The 23375-nt window shown below is 48.7% G+C and overlaps 1 long non-coding RNA gene across 1 annotated transcript; it reads right to left on the bottom strand.

Annotated features, from left to right (window-relative positions):
• Nucleotides 1-568: 568 nt before the first annotated feature.
• LOC138581271 (uncharacterized) lies at nt 569-22760 on the bottom strand. The gene is made up of 6 exons (XR_011304489.1): nt 22560-22760; nt 21310-21710; nt 11167-11243; nt 10285-10337; nt 6917-7058; nt 569-1771 (listed from the first exon to the last, which is right to left on the bottom strand). It is a non-coding gene; the product is annotated as an uncharacterized lncRNA (long non-coding RNA).
• Between the last annotated feature and the right edge of the window lie 615 nt (nt 22761-23375).

Here is a 23375-nt window from a genome sequence, read left to right as displayed (position 1 = left end):
GTCTCCTGGCATCATTTAATTCACTTGCACTCATTTTTACATATGGCCTTTTAAAAAAAATGTTTTAGAACTTCCTTTGCGCAGGGGCAAAATCACCCTGTTCCTTCTTAATTTCCACTCACAACGACAAATCAAAAATCAATTCTTATACAATCTTAATTTTCTTCACCTATACACCTCCCTGGAACTCAGAGGTCAAGTCCTTGCAGCACTTTAACAAAGCAAATATGACTTTCCCTCCACCTTAATGCAATTACATCAAAATGAATAGTCTGTCATAATACACTTGTCATGACTCAAAAATAGTCAGCCCAATCCCAGCCCAAACCCCCAATTTGTAACAGTTTTTTGAGAAGCCACCCTCAAAACAGGGAGTTCCTTCCTGCCCCAATCAAGCTGTCTCACTTGAAACTGTTTAATGTCAGTTTGTTGTTCATCCCTATTTCAGATTCATCTCAAGCCCCTTGGATCACTCCCCCTGTGCCACCAATGAGCCAAGAACCAGGCCGGTGTACAGGAAATATATTTATATTTATTTGAATCACAGGTAATGGTGATCACACTAAAACTACACATGCCTCCTTCTTTGTGGCAGACGATTAAACTTCTTTTACATAAATAAATTCACACATTTTTGTTGGAAAAAAACACAAATCACAATACTTTATTTCTAGAATTGAAATCGGGATAAAGTAATCAACACTGGTCAATTAACAAGATCAATTTACAAATGCAATGCTGTGCAATTTCTATTTTCCTTCATGCTTAAAAAGGCTAGCAGTTAAACGTATAGATTTGTACAAATGCATATGGCAATTATAATTTCACCCCCACGTTTGCTTTTAAAAAACACAGGGTGATTTAGCTGTTTTTTTCAGCCCCTGCCCCACTTAAAGGTCTGTGTTGGGGATGTCAGACAGAAAAATTGGAATGATTTAGGATTTTTGGAGTTAGAGCCCACCTCCACTTAAAGGCATGTGTTGGGGAAGTTGGACAGTGAACTGGGAATGATTTAAGAATTTTGGATCCCCACCCCCGGCTTAAATGACTGTGTTGGGGAGGTTGGACAGTAGAATGCTGATGATTTAGGAATTTGGGATTCCCCCCTTCCACTAAATGCCTGTGTTGGGGAAGTTGGAAGTTTAGAGATTGTTCTAGTTTAGGGAGAAGGACAACCCTCTTCCTTAAACAAGCTGGGGTCAACAGGACATATAGGATTACCCAATTAAATGACACGCTATAGTGTTCAGCATACACTGGGGATGAGCTTTGTTAATTTCAAATGTTAACAAAAAATCACAAAGGAGTGTTTGCTAAATGGGAATTAAATAAAATATATTCAATCAAATAGGCTAAGTAACTAAACAGGTTTGTCCCCCACCCAGCATAAAGGGAAAGGATTTAAGGCAATCAGATTCCCCCACCTTTTGGTTTCAAAGGGCTCAATTCTACTTACATTGAAAACCTCTGTTTAAAGTTCAGGAGAGCCAGCTGTATTTCAGGACCTCTTTGAGGACGGGCAGGTGTCTCGTCACTCCACTCTCAAGGATGGTTGCCAGCGCTTCACCATAGGTCCCAGACAGCTTTTAGGCTTCCCCTGCAATAGACCACTCCACCCAGTTGAAATTTCAGGAAATCTCCGTTGGTGTTTCTTTGTGGCTGTCAGTTGTAACATTTAGCAGCTCTCCCCTTCTCTCATAGTGCATCCTCTTTATATACCAGTGATGATACCATCAAGATTTCAATATCGGGCAGTGACCTGCAAGAAATCCTGCAAACAGGATTGGACAGTTATGCTCTATCTCAGCTCAAGTCCAGCCTCTCTCTAAGGATTCATTTAGGAGTCTAGAACAGAAATATGGCAACTCCCATTGGAAATTCCCTTTTTTTCATATCGACTTTTTGGTAAAGAGTAGTTATGTGGCAAAGCTTCGTAATTTACTAGTAACTGCCATAACATATATGTATATTCCGCTTCAGCTAATCATGGGGGATTTAATAAAATGACAGCCATTTTTGCACCATGTTGCACGAGCATGTGGCAATTTTCTGCCATTTATACAAAAAGCATCATAGTTATGAACATGCAATTTACTCTCCAAATACCTAATTTTACCCTCCACCAGTCCACAAACTCTTAAATTCAGGACTTGTTCAGAGCAGCCAGGAACACATTTTAGCTTGCCGTTACAATGCACTAAGTCACAGATGGATGAATTTTATTACAACCAAATCTCCTGGAATTTATCTTAAAAATGAAACATCCATGAAAGCAGTACAACTGTGGTTGCTGAGAGAAATGCATACATTATAATAGTCTTTTTAAACTAATGGGAAATCTCTGTTATGCACATGTGAGCTCCCCTACCTACAGGCCATTTGCCATTCCTGGCCAGCATGTGACCATGGCTCCCTGGACTGTGTTTTTATTAGCCTCTTTGTGAAATTGGTAGGCTGCCATTCGTAAATACTTGGGATGCATAAGCTACAAAGAGATCTCCCACTACAGATAACGAGCTAGGCCGGCCCCGTGATATCACAAGGCACTGCTTACATCTGGCATCCTGTCCTGTTATCTGAAGTGGAGCACCATTTCAATCTGAAAAACATTCTATTTTCCTGTATTTCTTTCAGAGTTCTGCTACTCTTGATTGCAGCTCCTCCCAGATCCAGCCACGCACTGGCTAGGCCATTTGCCTTGCACAAAAATGAGCTTTCAGAGACAACAGGTCTGGGGAAAGTTTGTTTTCAACACCCTTAGCAGGCCACACTTTATTGCAGTTGTAAATAACTGGGATGCAAGAGCCAGGCTTGCAGTGGAGGAGTCCTTTGTGAAGTCTACCCAACAACAAGCAAAAGGGTATGCCTTAAGCCTAAATAAGATTTTAATGTGACCCTTGGGAAACAAATAGCCCTTTTCTTTCCACTTGTTGCCGATATTTTGCATGTGAAGCATAATATACATTACATCTTGTCAACACAGAGTCTTTTCCATGACATCTTTATGTTAGCACAAGAACATGTTTCTCATGCCTTGCTTTAAAACTGCAAACGCACATGCAAAGCCATGTTGGTGTCAATGTTTAAAAATCCTGCTTTTCATGTGAAAGGGGCCTTTGACTTTCTTCTGCAACTGTGAAGGAAAAGGCTGTTTTCCTATTGTAATGACAGGTAGGTCTTTTTCATACCAAACTTCCTTGTGTTACTTGCAGAAACCTCCACAGTCTGCCTTAATAGGCCCATTTTCAGTGTGAAGGATTTTTTTTTTATAAAGCCTGGTAGATTATTTTTCCAGTGGGCCCTTCAGTTCTGTTTGTTGGGGCCTTTTATTAAACCCCACAGCCCATGCACCTTCTACACAAACTCATGTGTGCCCATGCACCTTGTGGGAGAGTGGATCCACACACCTCGTGTGCACAGGCACCCACTCACTTTGCACATATGAGCCCATGAACCTTTTCCATACAGGCACATACACCATGTGCATGTGGGCTCACAGAGCATAGGTGCTTTGGCCCATTCACCATGAGTCCATGTGGGCCCACGCACCTTGCACAAAGGGCAGTCCACATGCCTTACACATACATGCATGGGTCAACTCATCCTGTGTAGCATCTCACATGTTTTGTGCAAGTGACTGCCCATGTACCTTGCACATGAGGGCCCATGCATCTTGCACATAAACACATTCACACAGCTGCCACACCTTGTGTGTGTGGTCCATGCACCTTGCAGCCCCAAGCACCTTCCAAAATGGCTCATGAAAGGAGTTAATTTGATGGCTCATTTCGTGGGCTAAATTACATATTTACATATAGTCTGATTCGATTCTGCCAGGTGTCACTAATGATAGCTTTAATGCTTTTTAAAGAAATGATGCATGATACCGCTTCTTTAAGTGCTTCATACAATTGCATGAGATAACCACACACCATCTATCCTAATCTCATAGATTAGAAGAAGGTAAAAAGAAACAGATGACAGTCGGCTCAAACACAAGCTGAGCATCCTTGTTCTTGGTGTGTGTGTTTGTTTGTGTGTGCGTGGGTGGGTGAGTGTGGGATGTGTGTGTGTGTGTGTGTTCGTGCGTGTATGTATCACAGATGAAAAGTATCCACACTGGCTAGGATCTGAATCCACGTCACACTAATTCGATTGTATAAAACACTTAAGCATCCTGATTTAAATATCTGATTATGCAGCCAAGCCTCTTTTCTGTTCCTTGGTAACACATTGGAATCAGCAGAGTATAATACAGATACCTAAATAAACAGCTTCTGTTTTTGATGGATACCCATTGATAGCAACATTATTTAGGACCTCACAGTTCCACAGAATGCAAGGCTTCCTGGAGTCAAAAGTATACCCAGCTGGTGCTGGAATCATGACGTCCACTGCCGGGGCTCACCTCAAGGAATGCTTTTGATTGCAAGTTAGTTTTAAAAAAGTTTGCATTCCACAAAATGCGCCTTTTCCCACCTTCTCCGTCGCTTCTTTCAACTGCAAGGTGTCATCTCAATGGAATGCTTCCATCTTCAAAAGATGGACATGGCTTTCTTGCATTTCAACTGAGCGCGCTGCCAGGATTAACCCAACATGCCCATGTATACCCTGCTAGGGAAAAGCTTTAACATGAAGAAGTGGGCTGAGCAGGGGGGCAGTGTGCAAAAGCGGACGAATACATGAAACACATTTGGAGAAATTATGGACACGTTTATTAACATAAAGTAGAACCCACAAATGTGACCCATCAACAGTACAACCCGGAAACAACAAACATATCAACACTGCATTATTTACATTTTTATGGCAGGTAGTCTGTTCCGCAACCCTGGGTGGAGCATGGGGGTGAGCTGCTGTACTGGGTTCCCCCTCATGCCCTATTTGTGGGTGGTACCAGGAGGCCCCATATCTTGTACCTATACCAACCTCCTCCTGTTACCGCCACACAACTCTGTGACCCCTACGGGTCGGAAGCTCCCAGTGAGAGGCAGCCAACCCACACCACTGGCCTATCCTAGGAACCGCGGCCCCCATAAGGGGCATATCGCTGTCCTATTGGACCTCCACCACCTGCCCATCCATCACTAGCCCCTCCCCTCCCTACATAATCATATGGGTGGGTGGAATTAAAGGGGTAGCTCTACGAGGCTGACAATGCTGTGAGCGGGCAGTTGGTGGGTTCACAGAGGAGGAGGAAGTCAATGGTGTCACCCTCCTCAGGCCACTCTTAAGCATTGGTTTACCTGCAACCTTCTCCCTTACCTATCCCGCCAATCCTGCAAAATTGGTGGGCCCGGCCACATCCCCAGTTACGTTGGAGCACCCGACCACTTCTGGCCTGGTGCAATGAGACATCCCTGTGTGCCAAGAGGGGATTGGGAGCCCGGTATGGGGAAGGGCCTGCCGTGGTGAACCACCACTTCCTCCGCTGTTGCCACCACTGCCCTCCCAACCTGGTTGCCCCTCTAGTCGATGGGGTCTTACCTATGTGGGCTGAGCAGGGGGCAGTGGGCAAAGGTAGAAGAACACAGGGAACCAATTTGGAGACATGATGGCCACATTTATTTACATCAAACGCAACCCACAAATGTGACCCATCAACAGTACAACAAGGAAACAACATAAACAAACCAACTCGGCATCTTTTACATTTTTATGACAGGTAGTCCGTTCTGCCCCCCGGGTGGTGCATGGGGGTGATATGCCACCTTCGCCTCCCACCATGCCCTATTTGCGGTACCAGGAGGCCCCATACATATACCGACTGCCTCCTGATACCTCAGCCACCATGACCGCCACCGGCCCGAATCCCGGGAGTGTCAGCCAACCCACACCACTGCTCTATCCTGGGAACCACCCCCTCACCCACCAGATGGGTCAAATCACCATCTTGATGCACCTTCACCACCTGCCACAGGGACCAGGGCCTACTGCTCCGGGGACTCCCCCACATCCCATTCAGTGAGAATAAAACCCACAAAGTTCTTGCACAAAAGTTCAGCTCCTTGATCGGACAGGTGCAACCTGTCCTGGTGGAAGTATGTGTGCCTCTCATCAGCCCATTGACCACAATCCTAAACTGTCATAGCAGGATGCCAACCAGGCTGTCCATTGTTTAGTTTCCTCACCAAAATCTGGCCAATTCCCACCTAGTCTGTGGTATGATCTGTGACCATGCAATAATTGTCTGTGAACAAAAACCTGTAGCTGCCCCAATTGGCTGGAGTTTGGGGCAAACCCTAGCCCTTCCAGTCCTGCGACTTAGAGAGCCCTCTCAAACATCTTGCTAAATTGGAAGCAGGACAAGCTGTACCCATCCAGGTGGAGAAACAAAGGCCCCACAACCTCCCCCCTTTATGGCCAGCAGGTCAGCCATGTCACGAACGCAACAAACCCGTGAAACACTGTGCGTGTGCAATGATACCCAGACCCTCCTGGTCAGTTTAAGACCGCCTGACCCACAAGTGGACCGGTAACCCTTCTCAGATCACCGTGTCTGTGCGTGAGAATACCCCTTTCCGATCCGTATTGGATGCAGCCACAAGTTCGCCAATCCTGAATGCCCAGGAAAAGGCGATCACAAATGTCACCCTGAACAAAGTGGACCCATAACTGCCTCTTGAGGTTCCCCCAAGACTCTGCAGTATCAGACATAGTTTTGGAGCCTGCAGGGCCTCCTAACATCTTTCTGTGTCCCTGATAGCCTCCTCCAACCCAACAGTGCCTTGTGAATGGCAAAGTCTGATGAGGTGCTCTGCAGGCTTTGCAGGACTGAATGAAAACGCACTGCGACCACGTGACTACATGCCATCCCTTCAAACACCCCCTGATCGTGCAAATGCCCCAGAGAGAGAACAAGTGAATCCCTGTAATAAAAATAGATACCAAACCCTGATCCTGCAGAACACCCTACCTTCTCATATGCAGCCTTGGTTTTTGCAGCCAGAGAACCCTTAATCATCAGGCGAGGGCTGGGCACCAAACCTCCAGAGAATCTGCGGAAATGTGGTCATCATTTCTTCTGCTTCTGGGAGCCAAAGCAGAAACTCCTGCATCTTAAAACGAGATAAAACATCAGCAGCATTATTATACACAACAGGGACTAGTCTTGACCGCAAACAAAGACATAACAACACCAGCTCTTTTAACAATCTCAAGTCCATGGGGAAGTTGCTCTCTGCCAGAACCCCACACTTTCCCCCCCCAAATCTCAACCTCCCAAACCATCAGAGCTACCACAATCGGGAACAATTCAAGAAACGTCACATTTCCCACTAAGCCACACTCAAACCAGTTGGGGGCCAGCACGGCCCACACCACCTGTTCCCTAGAAGGGCCCTGAAACCAACACTTTCTGCTGCCAAATGCTAGCCCGGTTAAAGTCGGACAAGGATGCTGACCACGTCCCAAGGTCCTCCTTCACTTATCCCGATCATCTTGTGTGATAATGTTTCTCTGTCATCCCCTTCATTGCCCCTCTTATGGACCTTGAGAAGGGCCTGCCCATCGGAGTTATGCCCAGAGTAAACTTCAATTGTCCTACCAACCTCTGCAACTGCCCTAGAGTTACCTTCTTGGCCCACAGGCAGCCTTCTACTGACTCTCGGAAGTCCTGCACTTTCTCCCCTGGCAGACGCCACTCGCCCCGCACTGAGTTTATTTTAATTCCCATGAAAGTTAAAGTAGTGACGTGAGCATCCATCTTGTCTTTGGCCAAGGGAACCCCCAGTCAACGAGCTGCCTGCTGAAAAGCTTGAAGCGCTAGCTTGCACTACCGTGTTCCCCTAGAAATAGAAAATCATCCAGCTAGTGGAGCGCCCTAGCCCCTTTGAATGCCAGTCTAATGGCCCATTCCAAAACGGTGCTGAATTTCTCAAAGTGACTGCATGGCACTGAAGACCAGTCAATGCTGCCTCTGAAGCTCCACAGGTCTCGGGTCGGGGCAAAAGAGAGAGAGAGCAACGCTTGCTCCCTCTCTCTAAACGCAGCCCAAGACCGTCAGTTCTGTTATTCTGGTGCTGAGCAGCGGTACGTGAGAATGGTGTCATCACATCCCTCAGCGCCCGAATAACTGCCCCCAATTCCAAGGCCACTCCCTTCTTAGCCCACTACCACGTCTACCAAGACGCCACCCTGGCATGGTGCCAGGGTTTGGTATTGTGGATGATGCATGCGGCAGGGACAATGAGTGAAACCAGACACAGATATTCTTGGAAGTGTAAGGGTGCAGAAGTAAGACTGTGGCACATAGTGGTCATTGTGATTTGCATAGACTTTCAATGTCAGAATCCTAGCTGTGTCCCTCACACTCTACTTTAAAATAAAAAGGTGGTCTTCTAAGCCCACAGGAGTCACTCCCTTCCCCAGGACAAACGACAGTTCTGGGTTTATCAGTTCCTGTAAGTAGGTGTTGGGGGAATTTCTCCCTTCCCCAGCCTTCCTCAGGCTTATTACACAGTTCAACAATTGGTAGGGAAACTTCTCTGTTGCCCAGATTGTCCCTTGTCGCTCAGGCTTCATCTCTGTATCGGGGGTCTCAGATCCTAGTTGAAAGACCTGGGTCTCTTTTACCAGGCACTGTGACAAAGAAGAGGAGTTTGGCTGTTTCTCCAAACTGTTGCGGGTCCCTGACCCTGGTTGGCAGACCTGGCTTCCACCTACTAGGCACTGCGACGAAGAAGAGTAGTTTGGATGCTTCTCCCAAACTCAGGTGTGTCCTTGACCCTGGTTTCCTTCTTTGTCAAGTCTGTTGGTGTCAAACATAGACTTGATTTACTCCTCTGCCAAGTACGGTCTTTATAGATATCATTCGCACAGTTGTCTTTATGGTTTCTTTCTCTCACATACAGAGTTGGTTTACTCCCCGGTTGTATACGAATAGTTCGAACTACAATTGTTCGAATTACAATTGACCTTTGCACAATTGACCGAAATGTGAAGGTCAAATAAATGTTACATATATGTGGGGGAAACGCCCTGCAACCCCCTCATTATATATATATATATATATATATATACGGTCAATTGTGCAAAGGTCAATTCGGACCCTTGACTTTCAGTCAATTAGGTAATTCGAACAATTGTGTTCAAACAATTTGGGTAATACCTACTCCCCTGCCAAGTACTGTCTTCCTGGATTTTATTCTTACAGTTCTATTTATGTGGCAGCGCTGGGTCCCTTTCCCTCCAAGTACTGCAATGAAAAAAGATGAAACCTTCTTGTTGCTTGATATGTCCTTTTCTTATAAGGGCCCGAGCCCCTATTCCCCTGGTTACTGTATCTTTGTAATGTTTCTCTTACTTTCGCATAGGGGTTATCTTCTTTTCCCCACTTTTCATCCACTGTGCTTCTCAGGGTTTCCTGCACCCTCTCGGGGACCCCAACCATAGGCTCAGCATCCCAAATATGTTTAGGGTCCTCGCCGCAGCCCTCCCCTTGGTCGCGGGCGTCCCTGTGTTCTTCTCTGCTTTGCCGGTGCGCTGGGGCTATTGTGTGGGGCTATTGTGGGCTTGCCGCAGCGGCTCTGCAGCCTCAGACCCACTTCGGCATCTCCCTTCTCGCCAGACTCTGCGTTCCTGGAGTGCTGCTCTGCTGGCACTTCTCGCAGCCAGCCTCTTGGTTTGCTCAGCGTGTCCGGTGGAGACCGCCCCTTCAGCGTCTCTGCGCCTAGGTCTCCTCCCACTGCCTTCCTCTGTGAGCCTCGGTCCCTCTCGCGGTTCCTCTCTGGAGCATCTGACAATCGGGTAAGTCCTTTGTCCGTTTTTATGTCTGTATCCAGTAATGTCTGCAGCTGAAGACTACACCGTTCATATAGATTATTCTGAGTGATCCTTGCAGATCAGTACCTCTTCCTCGTCACAGTACCTTGACTTGAATCTTCATGATAGTCATCCCTATTCTTCCTCGTCTCAGCCTTTTCTACTTCTTGTATGTTGTAGAAGTATAAGGGATAGGAGGGTAGCGGTGAAGAGAGTGGGGGTGAAGGAGAGGTGTAGATGTTGGGTGGATACCACTTTCTCCCACAATAGTTGTTCACTTGTCCAACAGAGGGCTTCCCCTCCCATGAGATCCACCCGCTGAGTACCACCCTCAGGGGGACTATAGGCTAGCGACCTCACTTCCCTGGCCTTATGAGAAGGGGCTGCCCCTACAGAAGCAGTGATGACATCCTGGGATTCATCGTAGAAGGAATTTGGCCACATTTATTACATCACAAAATGCAACAAGAAGCAATACACGAATTACCTCATAGAAAACCTGTTAGGTCATTTGTTACTTACTTGAACATGGGGGAGTGACTGTGACCATCACTGCACACGTCCCAGGAATGGACCTGTGGGAAATAGGTGACAGCGTAAACTGACTAGACCCCCAATATAATTTCCCCACACAATGAGCACCTAGCAGGATACATCCACGTTCTGTGCCGAACCTTGGACCATAACATAAATCTGCAATAAGTCTCCCTTACAGTGATACCAATTGTTGAGCCCATAACTCAGTTCAATCCAATGTGCCCCAACATGACCTTTCACTGCGACATTCATCCCATTGTACAAATTGTAAACATCTGTACCCAATAGACTATTGATTGACTCCAAAGTACGCCCTCGGCAGCAGCCAGCAGGGACTTGCTAGCCCACTCGTTACCACCACAGGGACATAGGTTTACCAGTCAGAGGCACCACCCCCCTCCTGACAATCCTTGTGCTCCTCCTTGCAACAGTCTATGGACCTGTCACCATGACTTTCATCACACCGTACAACCTGTAAACATCTATACCCAGTAGACTATGATTGACTTCAAAGTGTGCCCATGGCAGCAGCCAGAAAGGACTTGCTAACCCGCTCCTTATCACTGGGATGCCCACTGCAGTATTTCCCCCATAACAGTGCAACCTGCTGGTCATACCATACCCTAATGCCACACGACCACTGTGTGTACTATGCAAATGTCTAACATGTCACATCTGGTTACCCATTCTGATCATCTGTACCAATATAGTTCCAGCCTCATACCAACCGGTGCCCATGGCAGCAGCCAACCAGGATTTGTCTGCAGCCTCTGGTCTGGCTGGGATGCCAACCACACTCCTCTTCTGTTGTTTTGTGTAGCCTGCAGATATTACCTCTCCCCAATACCCCTCAACCACTTCCCTCACCTTGACCACCAGGTGCACTGTGGCCAATCATCACGAGAAGCAATATCATGGGGGCCACTCCTCCTGGCAAGGGTCAACTGGAGGCAAAAACAGAGAAGTTAGTGCATACCTTTCGCCATACCCGGTAGAATCCCACTCCCGCCTGAGCAAACCAGCGCTGAACTCCTGGAGACCCTCACTGGGGCAACCACTCCCCCCATTCCTCTGCGCCGCCCCCAAGCATAGAAATGTTTATTTTCCGACCATGCAGGGCTTGAAACTGACACTATACCATAGGTACCTATGCTGTAACACTGCGCCAGTGGGTCTGCCCCACATGCTTAGAAGCCCACTTCTAGCTGAAATGGCAGTCAACCTCCGTGCACACCCAGCCCTGTGCATCCAAACCAAAATTCTGACCTGACATGAGCCGTTGAACTTCCATGCCAACTGCACCAGCGTGTGGTCCACTCACATGCAGCCCCAAGCCCCCCCTCACTGGTCTTTGGCCCATAGGAAGATCTGGCATGGCAGACAAAAACCGGCTCCCACTGACCTCCAGAGAGCTCCAAACACCTGTGCCTCCCTGGATTGAAATTGACACAAACACTGACCTGACCAGAGACCCCAACTTCCGTGGCAACTGCATCAGTGTGCACTCACCCGTGCGCTGGCCCCAAGCTCACCTCCCAGGTCTGCGGGCCCCTGCCATGCCTCCGTGGAACCCTGCGAATGCCCCCATGACAGTTTCCCGCGCGTGCATTTCCAGTGTCAATGATGCACCACCGGTTTTCCGGCCCTCCAGAGGGTGGGAATCCTTGGACAGAAATGTCACAAGGAGGGGCGGGTTTGGGGAACAGGGTTATCGGACCCCCCCCATGGGCTTCCCAGTGGGGGCCACGGTCTCCATGTCCATGGTTGACAGCCCCATGGCCGGGGCGGCACGGAAGGGGACCTTCGGGGACACCAGGAGAGGAAAGGAGAGTACCCACGATGGGAATGGGGGCATCAGGCCCAGGGTCTGCCCAGCCCCTGGTGAGCAGGACTTCAGGGGTAGCTGTGTCAGCGAGTGTGGGAGGAGCACAAGAGGTGCGTGCCTCCCCTCATTACGGCACTATCAAGCGCAACATATTTCGACATTAGGGCTAAGCCTGTCTCTGTCCCGGTCCAGCCAGGTATGCTAACTTGCCACATTACACCAGAAATGAAAGCAAAGATCTGGAAGTATAAGTTTGTTGATTTGTTCTCATTATTAGAGCATACGGTGTAAGATGAGAGCAAAGGAAAATAGGTGTGCTGGCAAGGGCACAAAGCCACTGGCAGAGAAGACAATAGTGAATTGGGCCTCATGTTTTGCGATTTTCTGCAGTGATGGTGTAGATGTACCTGGAGCTGCATTCCAAACTATTTTCATACCTGCAACTGAGTTTGTCTGTGTATGGAGAATGTGTCCATGGCGCAGGGTTGAAATATGATGAAAGGTTCAGGTGTTCAAAGGCAGGGAGTGTTGACCTGGATTGGGGCACCAGGGCCATTGATTTATGGGTGAGCTGAACGATGATTAAAATGCACACTGATAGAAGTGGGGGCCAGGGTTTCTGAAAGGTTGGGCTGCCCTTTCTGACTGGCTCACAACCAAGAGGTGGAAAAGGGACCTGCTGGGCATATAACAAGAAAGCTTGCACCAAGTCCAGCTGCAAGTTTAAACACTTGTGTGCCTTCTGTGGGGTCACAAGACACCAGGAGGTTCACTTTATCAAAGAAGCCAAAGACAAAGAGCATAAGTGAAAAGTGGAGGGGACATGATACCGCACAGGACAATGGTAGGTTACCCACACCATTACAGGTGGGCCTCTTACGGGTGTGGGCTGAGTACCCTAAAGTTAACAACAATATTCTTGGGGTTTCAGATTCTGGTTCAGGGGATTTTATTCCCAAGGTCCCACAGAACCAGGTAGCCGCCCTCCGGCAGCCAGAAGTGGAGCAAGGCAAGGTAGAGAAGAAAAGAATGTGGGGAGGATAGCGGGTCCGTTCATGCACCCATCATTATGCCCCAGGCCCCGGGCATGGGAGTTTAGGCGCAGGGTGGGGGGAAACGGCGCGAAAGCAGTAGGGAGGGGCGTCCGAATGGTGCCACAAGAAACAAAAGCCCAGGAAAAGGCAGGAAACAGCACCTGGGGAAGGTGCGAAATATAATAGCAAGGGGCCGGGGGGAAAACCCGGCCCCCAAGAAGGAACAAAAGGTCTGGGGGGTATAAGTAAGCCAGGAAAGCAGAGGCGGCACAAACCAGGTAAAGAGCTCACCTCTCTCGGGTAGGCTCTTAGTGCCTGGACAAGGGGAAGGAAAAACGTTTGCTCTTGCGGGCTCATGCCTTTTGCACATTCTTTTACTTTGGCTAAGTGCAGCAGTTACGAGTCGCCTACCTGTGCCGGAGCAGCGTAAAGAAGGCCAGAGGAGCACGGGAGTGGCGTGGAAATACCAGCCAGAGGACGGGGCAGTACGCCGGACCGCGAGGACACAAGTGAACAGAGCTCCTTCGTCGGGGGCAGGCGAGACAAGCGGAAAAAAGATCAATAAAAGAAGATCAGGAGAAGCAGAGGGCACAAGGCGGGCAGGAGCTGGAAGGCTGGGGTGACAGCTCACCGGTGGAGAACGAGGAAGCGGTTGGAGGAGCAGCCAGGGTCAACCCTGCAGAAAGAAGGAATTCAGACGAGGAGGATGGCGTAAGGAAGAGCAAAAAGGGCACAAGAATTTGCAGAATGGGCAAAGAAGGCAGAGAAGGAACATGGGGCACAATGGGTGCTGAAGATAATGCAGAAGGAAGAAAGGGCAAATGTAATGTCACCCTTGCTGTTCATAGAGCCTAGCAGCAGAGAAGGAGAAGACGAGGTGCCACAAGGACAGAAGAGGGGGAGAGAGGAGCCAAGGAGATCGGAGGAACAGACTGAGGCACCTACCAAAAAGAGGAAAAGAAAAGAGAAAAACAAACGTACTGTGAATAATGATGTGGGGAATAAAATCGTAAAAATGTTAAAAAATTGTGTCACAGTTTCGGGTAAGTCGCCCAGAATCAATGGCAAGAAGAGCAGACGTTATAAGGGATCCAGGGAGGAGCAGCAGGGGAATTCTTCAACTGAGAGGGAAAGCAGTGATGACGAAGAAAGGGATCACTTAAGGGCTTGGGTAAAATGGAGAGGGGTGGTGAGCAGGGAGAAACAGAGAGGGGCAGCGGGGGTAGGGGCAGAACCCAGGGAAACCCCAGTCCCGGCGCGACAAGGGGCGCCAGTATGGCCAAACACAGGAGGGGCACCGCAAGGGCCCAACCCACAACTGGTGGTGCCAACAGGGACACCAGCGGCACCAGTGGCAGGGGACCCGCCGCTGGAGGCGGTACCACCAGTAGCAGCGACGGAGGTAGGGGGACCAATCATGACGAAATATGGCAGACCAACCATGGGTAAAGATGCACAGGGCAGGTCAATGAAGGCAATGGCTTGGTACATAAATGACAAAGTAAAGAAAAAAATATGGAGAAAGGAATTAATTTATATTTACACATTGCTAGATTGTCAAAAGAGGGGGATGAATGTGGCACTGGAGGACATTAAGGAGGATGAGAAAAGCCTACTAAAAAGGGGGCCAGTAGTAAGGAATTTTGACAACTGGATGGCGGCCTTTAATATAATGTCTACATTATATTACAGAAATTCCCAGAAGACGGGGTAGCATTAGTTGCGTATCAGCAGGGGGTGCTGAAAGTCCATGCGGCATTCGGGGGAGACGCATGGCAGGAGCATGTTCATGAGTTCAGAAAGGAGATGGACTGCTTTCCGGATATGGGATGGGATGAGGAGAATTTGAATCTCTACATATTTAATGTACTGAAGGAGAAATGGGATTCCAAGGAGCGAAGTGCAGGAGGGCAGCAGAGGAGGCAGTATTGGCAGAATGAGTACAAAGCTGATTATAGATACAATAACAGGAGATACGAACACAGCTATGACAGAAATGGAGACCAACATTTTCAGAGCAGGAACTATGGGTCACAGAGAGGGTGGCAGAGCAGCCTGCCCCCAACCACGCAGGGGGGGGCAGTGGGAGCACAGGGGCAACGCGGGCAGAACCAGGGCAATGTCGGAAATTTGAGAAGGGAGTACCATGTAGCTGGGGATGGAAGTGCAAGTTCAGCCACAAGTGCGAGAGATGTAAGGGTGACCACAGCAGCTCCAAGTGCACAAGGGCCACAGCTCCAAGCGGCAGGAGCAATGAGAAGCGAAACTAGGAGCTGGGACGAGAAGGGAGCCACACCAGTAAAAATTGAGAGGATGGAAGGGTGGCTCCAGAAATACAGATGTGATCAGGCAAGGTTTTAGAGAAGGTTTTAACATCGCGTTTAGCGGACGAGGAGTGCAGGACATTCCCAAAAACCTGAAGTCTGCTACCAAGAACAGGGATATAGTGACCAAAAAAATCCGGAAAGAGGTAGAACTGGGTAGTGTTGAGGGACCTTTCACAGCCGTACCATTTGAAGAATTTATATGCTCTCCACTGGGGTTGGTGCCAAAAAAGGAAGAAGGGGAATACAGGCTAATCCACCACCTATCATACCCCCCAGGGGCCTCAGTGAATGACGGCATTGCACAGAGCGATGCAACAGTATCATACTCAGATTTCGAGGAGGCGGTAGAACTAGTCAGGAAGGCAGGAAAAGGGGCATGTATGGCAAAAGCAGACATTAAATCAGCATTCTGGCTGTTGCCAGTCAACAGCGAATCCCAGAGGTGGTTGTGTATGCTTCATCGACAAATGTCTCCCTATGGGGAGCGCCATCTCATGCGCATATTTTGAGAGGGTAAGTTCATTTTTACAGTGGGCAGTCACAGAAGAGATGAGGGAGGCCAGGATGATACATTACCTGGATGACTTTTTATTCGTAGGGACCAAAGGTTCAAAGCTATGCAAGGCAACCCTGGCCAAATTTGTGGAGATAACAAGCGAGTGAGGTTTTCCGCTGGCGGGGGAGAAAACAATGGGCCCAACACAGATTATCCAATTCCTAGGGATAGAAATTGATTCAAGCCTGGGGGTGTGCCGGATCCCGGATGACAAGGTAACGGATCTACTGAAGACAATAAAGGAACTACAGGGAAGAAACAAAGTGAGAGTGAGATAATTGCAAGCGCTGGCAGGAAAGCTGAACTTCACAGGGAGAGCCATACCACAGGGGAAGGTGTTCCAGAGAAGCATTGAGCTGAAAACAAGAGGGGCTACAATGGGGCACCAAAGAGTAAGGATAGGGAGAGGAATCAAGAGAGATCTGGAAGTGTGGGCAGAATTCCTGAGGTATGTCAATGGGTCAGTGATATGGCGCTCACCCATAAACGAGGAAGGGAAAAGGGTGTTGTTCACCGATGCAGCAGGTGGCCTTGGTTTTGGCGCAATACTGGGGAGACAGTGGTGTGCAGGCAAATGGCCAAAAACATGGCAGGTGGCGGAATGGACAAAAAACATAACACTGCTGGAACTCTTCCCAATCTGGGTCGCGTTGTGCGCATGGGGGGAAGAGCTAAGAAACAAGGAGTTGGCAGTATGGTCGGATAAGATGGCGGTGGTGCACGTGTTAAATAAAGGGAGTGCGTCATGCCCAATAGTGTTGGAATTAATGCGGGCAATCACCCTGGAAAGCCTAAAAATGAATACATGCATAAGGGCGAGGCACATCGCTGGAGAAGCAAACGTGGTGGCTGATGCAATCTCTCGTTTTCAGTGGGAGAGATTCAGGGAGCTGAGACCGGACGCTGACAGGGAAAGAACGCCCACGCCGCAGAAGGCATGGGTCCCGTTGAAAGCACTGGAAAGGAAAGAACGGTTGGCTACAAGGTCGACTCTAAAGAAGTGGGAGAAACACGGAGAACGGAACGGGTCATTGACAAACTGACCAGGAACGCCCTAATGTACAAAACGGGTAAGCAGTACGAAAAGCATGTAAAAGATGTGTTGGTGGAAACAGGTGTGCAAGAGGTGTGGAAAATTTCTACCGAAAAAATGTGTGCATTTCTGGAAGGGGCATTTGCCAAAGGGAGAAAGAAAGCTGGGCGGCGGCACACCTAGCGGCGGTGGCATAAACCACAAAAGTGGCGCGCATACCTGATCCAACCAACAGCACTAGAATAAAATATGCTATGAGAGGATGGGCTAAATTAGAGGGGAAGAAACCAGATAGCAGGAGCCCAGTGAACTTTGGGAAGTTAATAATTTTGTTGAAAGTGTTGCGAGATACATGCAGCAGCATATACGAAACTGCGCTGTTTGTTCGGGCAGCGTTCGCGCTGGCATATTATGGGGCTTTCAGGGTAGGGGAGCTGGTGGCCAGTAATATGGTGGCAGGAAATGGCCTGGCAAAGAGGGATATTAGTATGGGAAGCAAAGGGATGTCTATAATGTTAAGGAAATCTAAAACAGACCAAACGGGGAAGGGGAGAGCAATAGACCTCAATTGCATCAAAGAGAAGGACCACTGTCCCAGATGCATCACCCAAGAATTCCTAGATCTCCGACGAGAGGTCGACGGGCAGCTATTAATACATAGGGACGGTAGCGCACTCAGCAGGTACCAGTTTCAGGCGGTATTAAAACAGGCCGTGGCCAAAGCAGGATGGGATCCAGCCGAATTTGGAACACACTCATTCAGGATAGGGGCGGCAACCTCTGCATGGGCGGGGGGCCTGGGAGCAAAGGGAGTGAAAAGGATTGGGGGGTGGAAGTCGCAATGTTTTAAAAAATACATAAGGGAGGAACTGATATAAGCGCTTATCTCCCCCGTTTCCATAGAGGCTGGACCCTACAAATCGGCATGGATAGTGGGGCACTCCTTTGTGACCCGGGCAGGGAGGTGGCTGAAGGAAGTGAAGCAAGGACTGCATTTCAAAAACACAATTACATCCTGGTGGGGCCTCCCAGGGATGCATTGGGAGGACATTCACGACAGGCTGTCGGACCTGATAGGTTTCAGGGACCCCCCTGAGTACCTGGTTATACACCTCGGGGGGAACGACCTGGTGAGCACAAATAGGGGTAAGTTACAGAGGAACATTTGCGAGTCGCTACATAGCATAGCCCACAGTTGGTGGAAAACCGAGATTTTCATGTCGGAAATAATACCAAGAAGGGTCTGGTACGGGGCACACAGGAGGCATGCAATCGAGATAGCCAGAAAGAAATTAAATAAATCAGTGGAAAAATACTGCAAGAGCACAGGGCTACACTTCATAAAACATGGCCTACACTTGAACAATCTGGAAATGTTTCACCAGGATGGGGTGCACCTATCAAGCAAGGGGATGGGGGCTTTTTCTGACAACATTTTTAGGGCACTCCAGGAACGGGGTTGTAGGTAGAGTGCTTTTGGGGGGACCTTAACGGGCGCGAATAGCACCCGCTCAGGTGTGGCGGCATGTGCCCAGGAACGAAGGCCCAGGGGTAACAAGGACTCGGGAGGAGCCTTGGGCAACTTCGAAACTGGACACAAGGTGCCCAAAAGCATATGGCAGTGTATTGATTTTTGTTGTTATGTATTTTCTGTAAGAAAATAAAATGCCTACGGCCTACAATATTTCCATAAACATAATTGTTCTGTGATGTTATTATTTAGGTAGGGATCTAGTAATAAGAGCAAAGCAAGCCCACACTACTCAGCCTATGCCCCAGGCCCCGGGCCGCATGAAATGCGGGCCGATGGAGGGCCTGGGAGTTTAGGCGCGGGGTGTGGGGAAACGGCGCAAAAGCAGTAGAGAGGGGCATCTCAATGGCGCCACAAGAAACAAAAGCCCAGGAAAGGGCAGGAAACACCACCTGGGGAAGGTGCGAAATATAACAGCAAGGGGCCGGGGGGGGGAACCCAGCCCCCAAGAAGGAACAAAAGGTCTGGGGGGTATAAGTAAGCCAGGAAAGGAGAGGCGGCACAAACCAGGTAAAGAGCTCACCTCTCTGGTAGGCTCTTAGTGCCTGGACAAGGGGAAGGAAAAACGTTTGCCACCCAACCCACCCTACAAGGATAACGGAAGAAGAAGGAAGCAGGCAGGAGCCGGAACGCTGAGTACTCTTTCGGTACATGGTCCAAAGCAAGTCGTAGGCGGCATGTGCCCAGGAACGAAGGCCCAGGGGTAACAAGGACTCGGGAGGAGCCTTTGGCAACTTCGAAACTGGACACAAGGTGCCCAAAAGCATCCGGTAGTGTATTGATTTTTGTTGTTATGTATTTTCTGTAAGAAAATAAAATGCCTAAGCCTACAATTTTCCATAAACATAATTGGTCTGTGATTTATTATTTAGGTAGGGATCTGGTAATAAGAGCAAAGCGAGCCCACACTACTCACCAAAGAAGGAAGAATGGGCCTTCAGATTGATTCACAACTTATTATTCCCAAGGGGGACTTCGGCAAACCACGCCATTGATGAGAGGGCATGTTATGTTATGTTATTGGAATTTGTTAAGTGCTCTGTCACCCGAAGGTCTCATGTTCAGTTAGGTACGCCTCATTCAACGGGATGCTCGCTCAGCTACAGTTGCTAGGAAGGGGGGCACTTCTGGCGAAGGCGGATATCGAATTCGCATTCTGGCTCCTGCTTGGGCACCCTGAGGACTACTCCAGGCTGGAGGGCTTTTTCACTCAAGAAATAGGCTGGGTTTGTGCGCAGATGCATGAGGCCGCAGGTGGAGGAATGTTTTTGCACCTAATGCCTTACAGTGGGGCCAGGTTGGGGGCCATGTTGCGGAGATATTGTATGGAGGCAAATGCAATTAGCACTAGGTCATAAAATCCCACAGTGCAGAGAATATGATGCAAAGTTTCCACAACATGGCCGCTGATATCTTTGAGGCTAAAATGGAATCCGCTGGTGGCACGTTTGGCAACTGCCAGGACTGACGACACCTGCCCTGGGAAAGAGGCATGAGCAAAAACTATGGTTATCCACCTTTTAAACTGCCGTTTATATTCACTGAGTCCTAGCAAAAACACTGAATAATTAAAGAAAATACAGACAGTCACACCTCGTGCACGGGGTAATCAGGGTAATCAGGAGTTGTCAACATTAGATATTCAGTTTCATAATTCGTTTTGGATTGTTTGAAGAGACTTGATTTCAAGATGAAACTCGCAGAGATTGTGGGCTTTTAATGTGTGTGGCGTGTTACAACTTTGGCACATGTGTACACAGAGATATTTTCAAAGTAGCAGTAACCTGTTGCTAACAGTGTGGCTCCTTCAGGACAAAAAGACTAAATAAATGATTGAACTTCATGGACTCAAATGGCACTTTCCACGGGTAGGGCGGTGATCCTAGCAAGGACGTCATTTAGGGGCAGCCAGATGTGGCTGCCACTACCCCTTGCAACACCCTTGAAACTCCTGCCACTGCCCATACCCCCCAGGCCTGCTTGCCTTCACACTTGAATGCTATTAAGTGAATCATTGCTTAGTGAAAAGCACTATTGCCGTAAAATAAAATTGGTTTCTTTGCAACAGTGTAAGCATGTGCGGTCTCACTCACATTTTCCCAAATTACAACTGCTTCTTCAGTGGAAGCCACAAGAAGTTCATACAGGATTGAGTTTTATCCCTTGACATTGTGTTTCTCACAATAGCTCTTTCCATTCCATGGTTCAAAGTGACTTTGCACTGCAGAAAAGTGACTTTGCACTGCCGACACAAACTCTGATTCATGGAATTGTGCAAAGGTAGTTTTGCAGTGCAAAGTCCTGCGCGCTCCACGTATTCATGGAATTGTTCCCGCAAAGTAACCCTATGCGCAAGTTACGGACGGCACACCCCTGACACGCCCCCACATGTTGCAAATCCAGCCGCATATACAGACCTTTGTGCACTTCTCGACCGTGAAGTCAGCACCCCAGTAAAACTGCATGCAAACCCCCACAACCAAGGCAGCAACCCGGCGACACTGCGTAGGGTCCCCAGTAACTATTCTCAGCATCCCGTCAACATGTGTACCATGTATCGTAATGGTAGTCATTTCCCGGTAAATATGTGTGTGAACCCCTGTAAACCATGTCTGCACCCCGCTGCACTGCTTACGCGCACCCCTAACTTCAATCGGAATGCCAAATGCATGCATGCACTCCTAAATCCAAGATCCGATCTTACCTTTGTCCTGGGATTCCGATGCCCATGGGACTTAATGCCTGCCTTCGGTGATAGTTAGATCGCAAGCTTTGCGTGGTCATTTCCCTGATGTGAGGTTGCGCGGTTGGATCCATGAATACGCTTGGTTGTGCGCAGTTCTGGTCGTGCGATTGACTCGCATGGGCTGTCCCTCGACATGCCCACATTTTCCCTTGCTCTTCCTCATTCTGCATGTTCCGCCCCCTACTTTGAGCTCTGCGTAGGTCCAAACCCACCTTCGGTGTGGTGTCTCGCGCACCACGCTCGACTGCACGCAGGTGCTGCGCGAAGGCCCCGCAGTGTATGTTTTTTCCCCACAAAGTCGATCCCATGAGTGGACGAAGGGTTTGCATGCAGAATGACGCACCAAGTCACTATTCTCCCTGCAAAAAAAATCCATAAATCAGCCACTTAGTCACAAATATGTCATGACATTGGGCCCGATTCATGGCATTTTTAAAGTGACTTTGCACTGCCAGTAAACACCCTGATTCAAAGAGCAATGCAAAGTGTATTTTTGCAGTGCAAAGTGACATTGCACCAGTGTTAAGTCGGTGCAAATTTTCACTACAAAATTACACTTTGCACCGGTCTGTGAATCATGGTGTTTGTTGGCAGTGCACCACGCTAAAAGTTCCATGAATCCGGCCCTTCATGTGATATCCCATGCACACCACAGTTAAACGGATAATAGTGTCACGGCTTCACGTGGAGTCCGATTCCCGCGAATTGTTTACGTGAACCAATGCCTTAATTTAGAGAGTTTCCACTGGTGCCACTGAGGCAGACAAACGCACTGATTTACGAACCCAACATCAGCACCATGCGTTGACAATAATCGTACTCCCCTCCCAGCGTCTCTAAACACTGGTCACTCGCCGCGAAGACCAGCTGTCAAAACGACCACTCTGGACTTCCGGAATCCAGTTTGAATTTGAATTAAAGAGTTTAGTGAGATGGAACCGTTGAAGTGTGATGTTGATGGAAAAGAGTTTGCCAGCACCGCTGTTTTAGAAAACTCCCATCGCCAGGACCATGGGAAGTAAAAACGAAAATCCCTAATTAACGCTGGTAATTGCCTGGGTTTACTTAATGATATAAATGGTGGAATTTGCGGCATTGTTCGCTTTCTAGCTTTCATTTTGTCCCCCCTGTGTTTACTAAAACAATGCGCCCCCCTCTCGCCCCCATTCCCCGTCTTTCCTTTCTGAGGAGGTTTTGTTCCAACTCACTTGCCCATAAAATGCCTGACATCTGCCTGCTCGGCCATGTTTGTTCCTAGCTGTCAGGAGCACAACCATGCGTTCAGAGACAGGTCCCGCCGTGGGGGGCTGAGAGGGGAACGGAGAGGGATCAGCGGAATGGGAGGGTGTGGGGGGGGGGGGCTGCCGGGTGATGTCCCTGGGGCCGCATTCTGCTGGTGCACCTGAGGAGCAGAGCGTCCCCTAATGAGAGAGAGCGTGCTGGGGGATGGGGAGCCCCGCGCTACCACACGTCGCGCTGATGGCGCAGAACTCTACGCGCCGACACCTCGCGGAACGTCTCACTTCGAGCGGCTTGTGGGGTCACTGGGAAGCGTGCTTTGCATCTTAATTTGTGCCGCGTTAACACCTCGCCTCGCCGGCAGATTGCTGGCTGTCAAGACACACCAGTTGGTTACGATAAGTAGATTTTTGAGGAATGTATTTTCGAAGATTCGCATTAATAGTTAATAAACATATTTTGGGGGAACTACAGCGTCTTTGAAAGATACAGCCATCGTATTACAGCACTGTGCCAGCTGCGGTGCCACTTGAAGGAACCGCCTTAAGATTTAACTCCAGTGACAGCGCAGTGTGTCACTGCCAGCTACCAATAACATCAAGTGCATTGGGAAGCCGCAGTTGCCTTGCCAGTCCCAGGAACCCACATAATATGAAATTGCGGCGACAGCCACGTCAGCGTCGACAGCTTCGACCTTAGTACTGAACTCCAACGAGGGCAGCTGCCACCATTTTATGAAAATGCAGTGGCATTCACCTCACCACTACCTGCCACCACAATATTAA

This window comes from Ambystoma mexicanum, chromosome 1p (genome assembly GCF_040938575.1).
Source record: "Ambystoma mexicanum isolate Mex_15411 chromosome 1p, UKY_AmexF1_1, whole genome shotgun sequence".
NCBI classification, from domain to species: domain Eukaryota; kingdom Metazoa; phylum Chordata; class Amphibia; order Caudata; family Ambystomatidae; genus Ambystoma; species Ambystoma mexicanum.
This window is presented reverse-complemented; position numbering and strand designations above follow the sequence as displayed.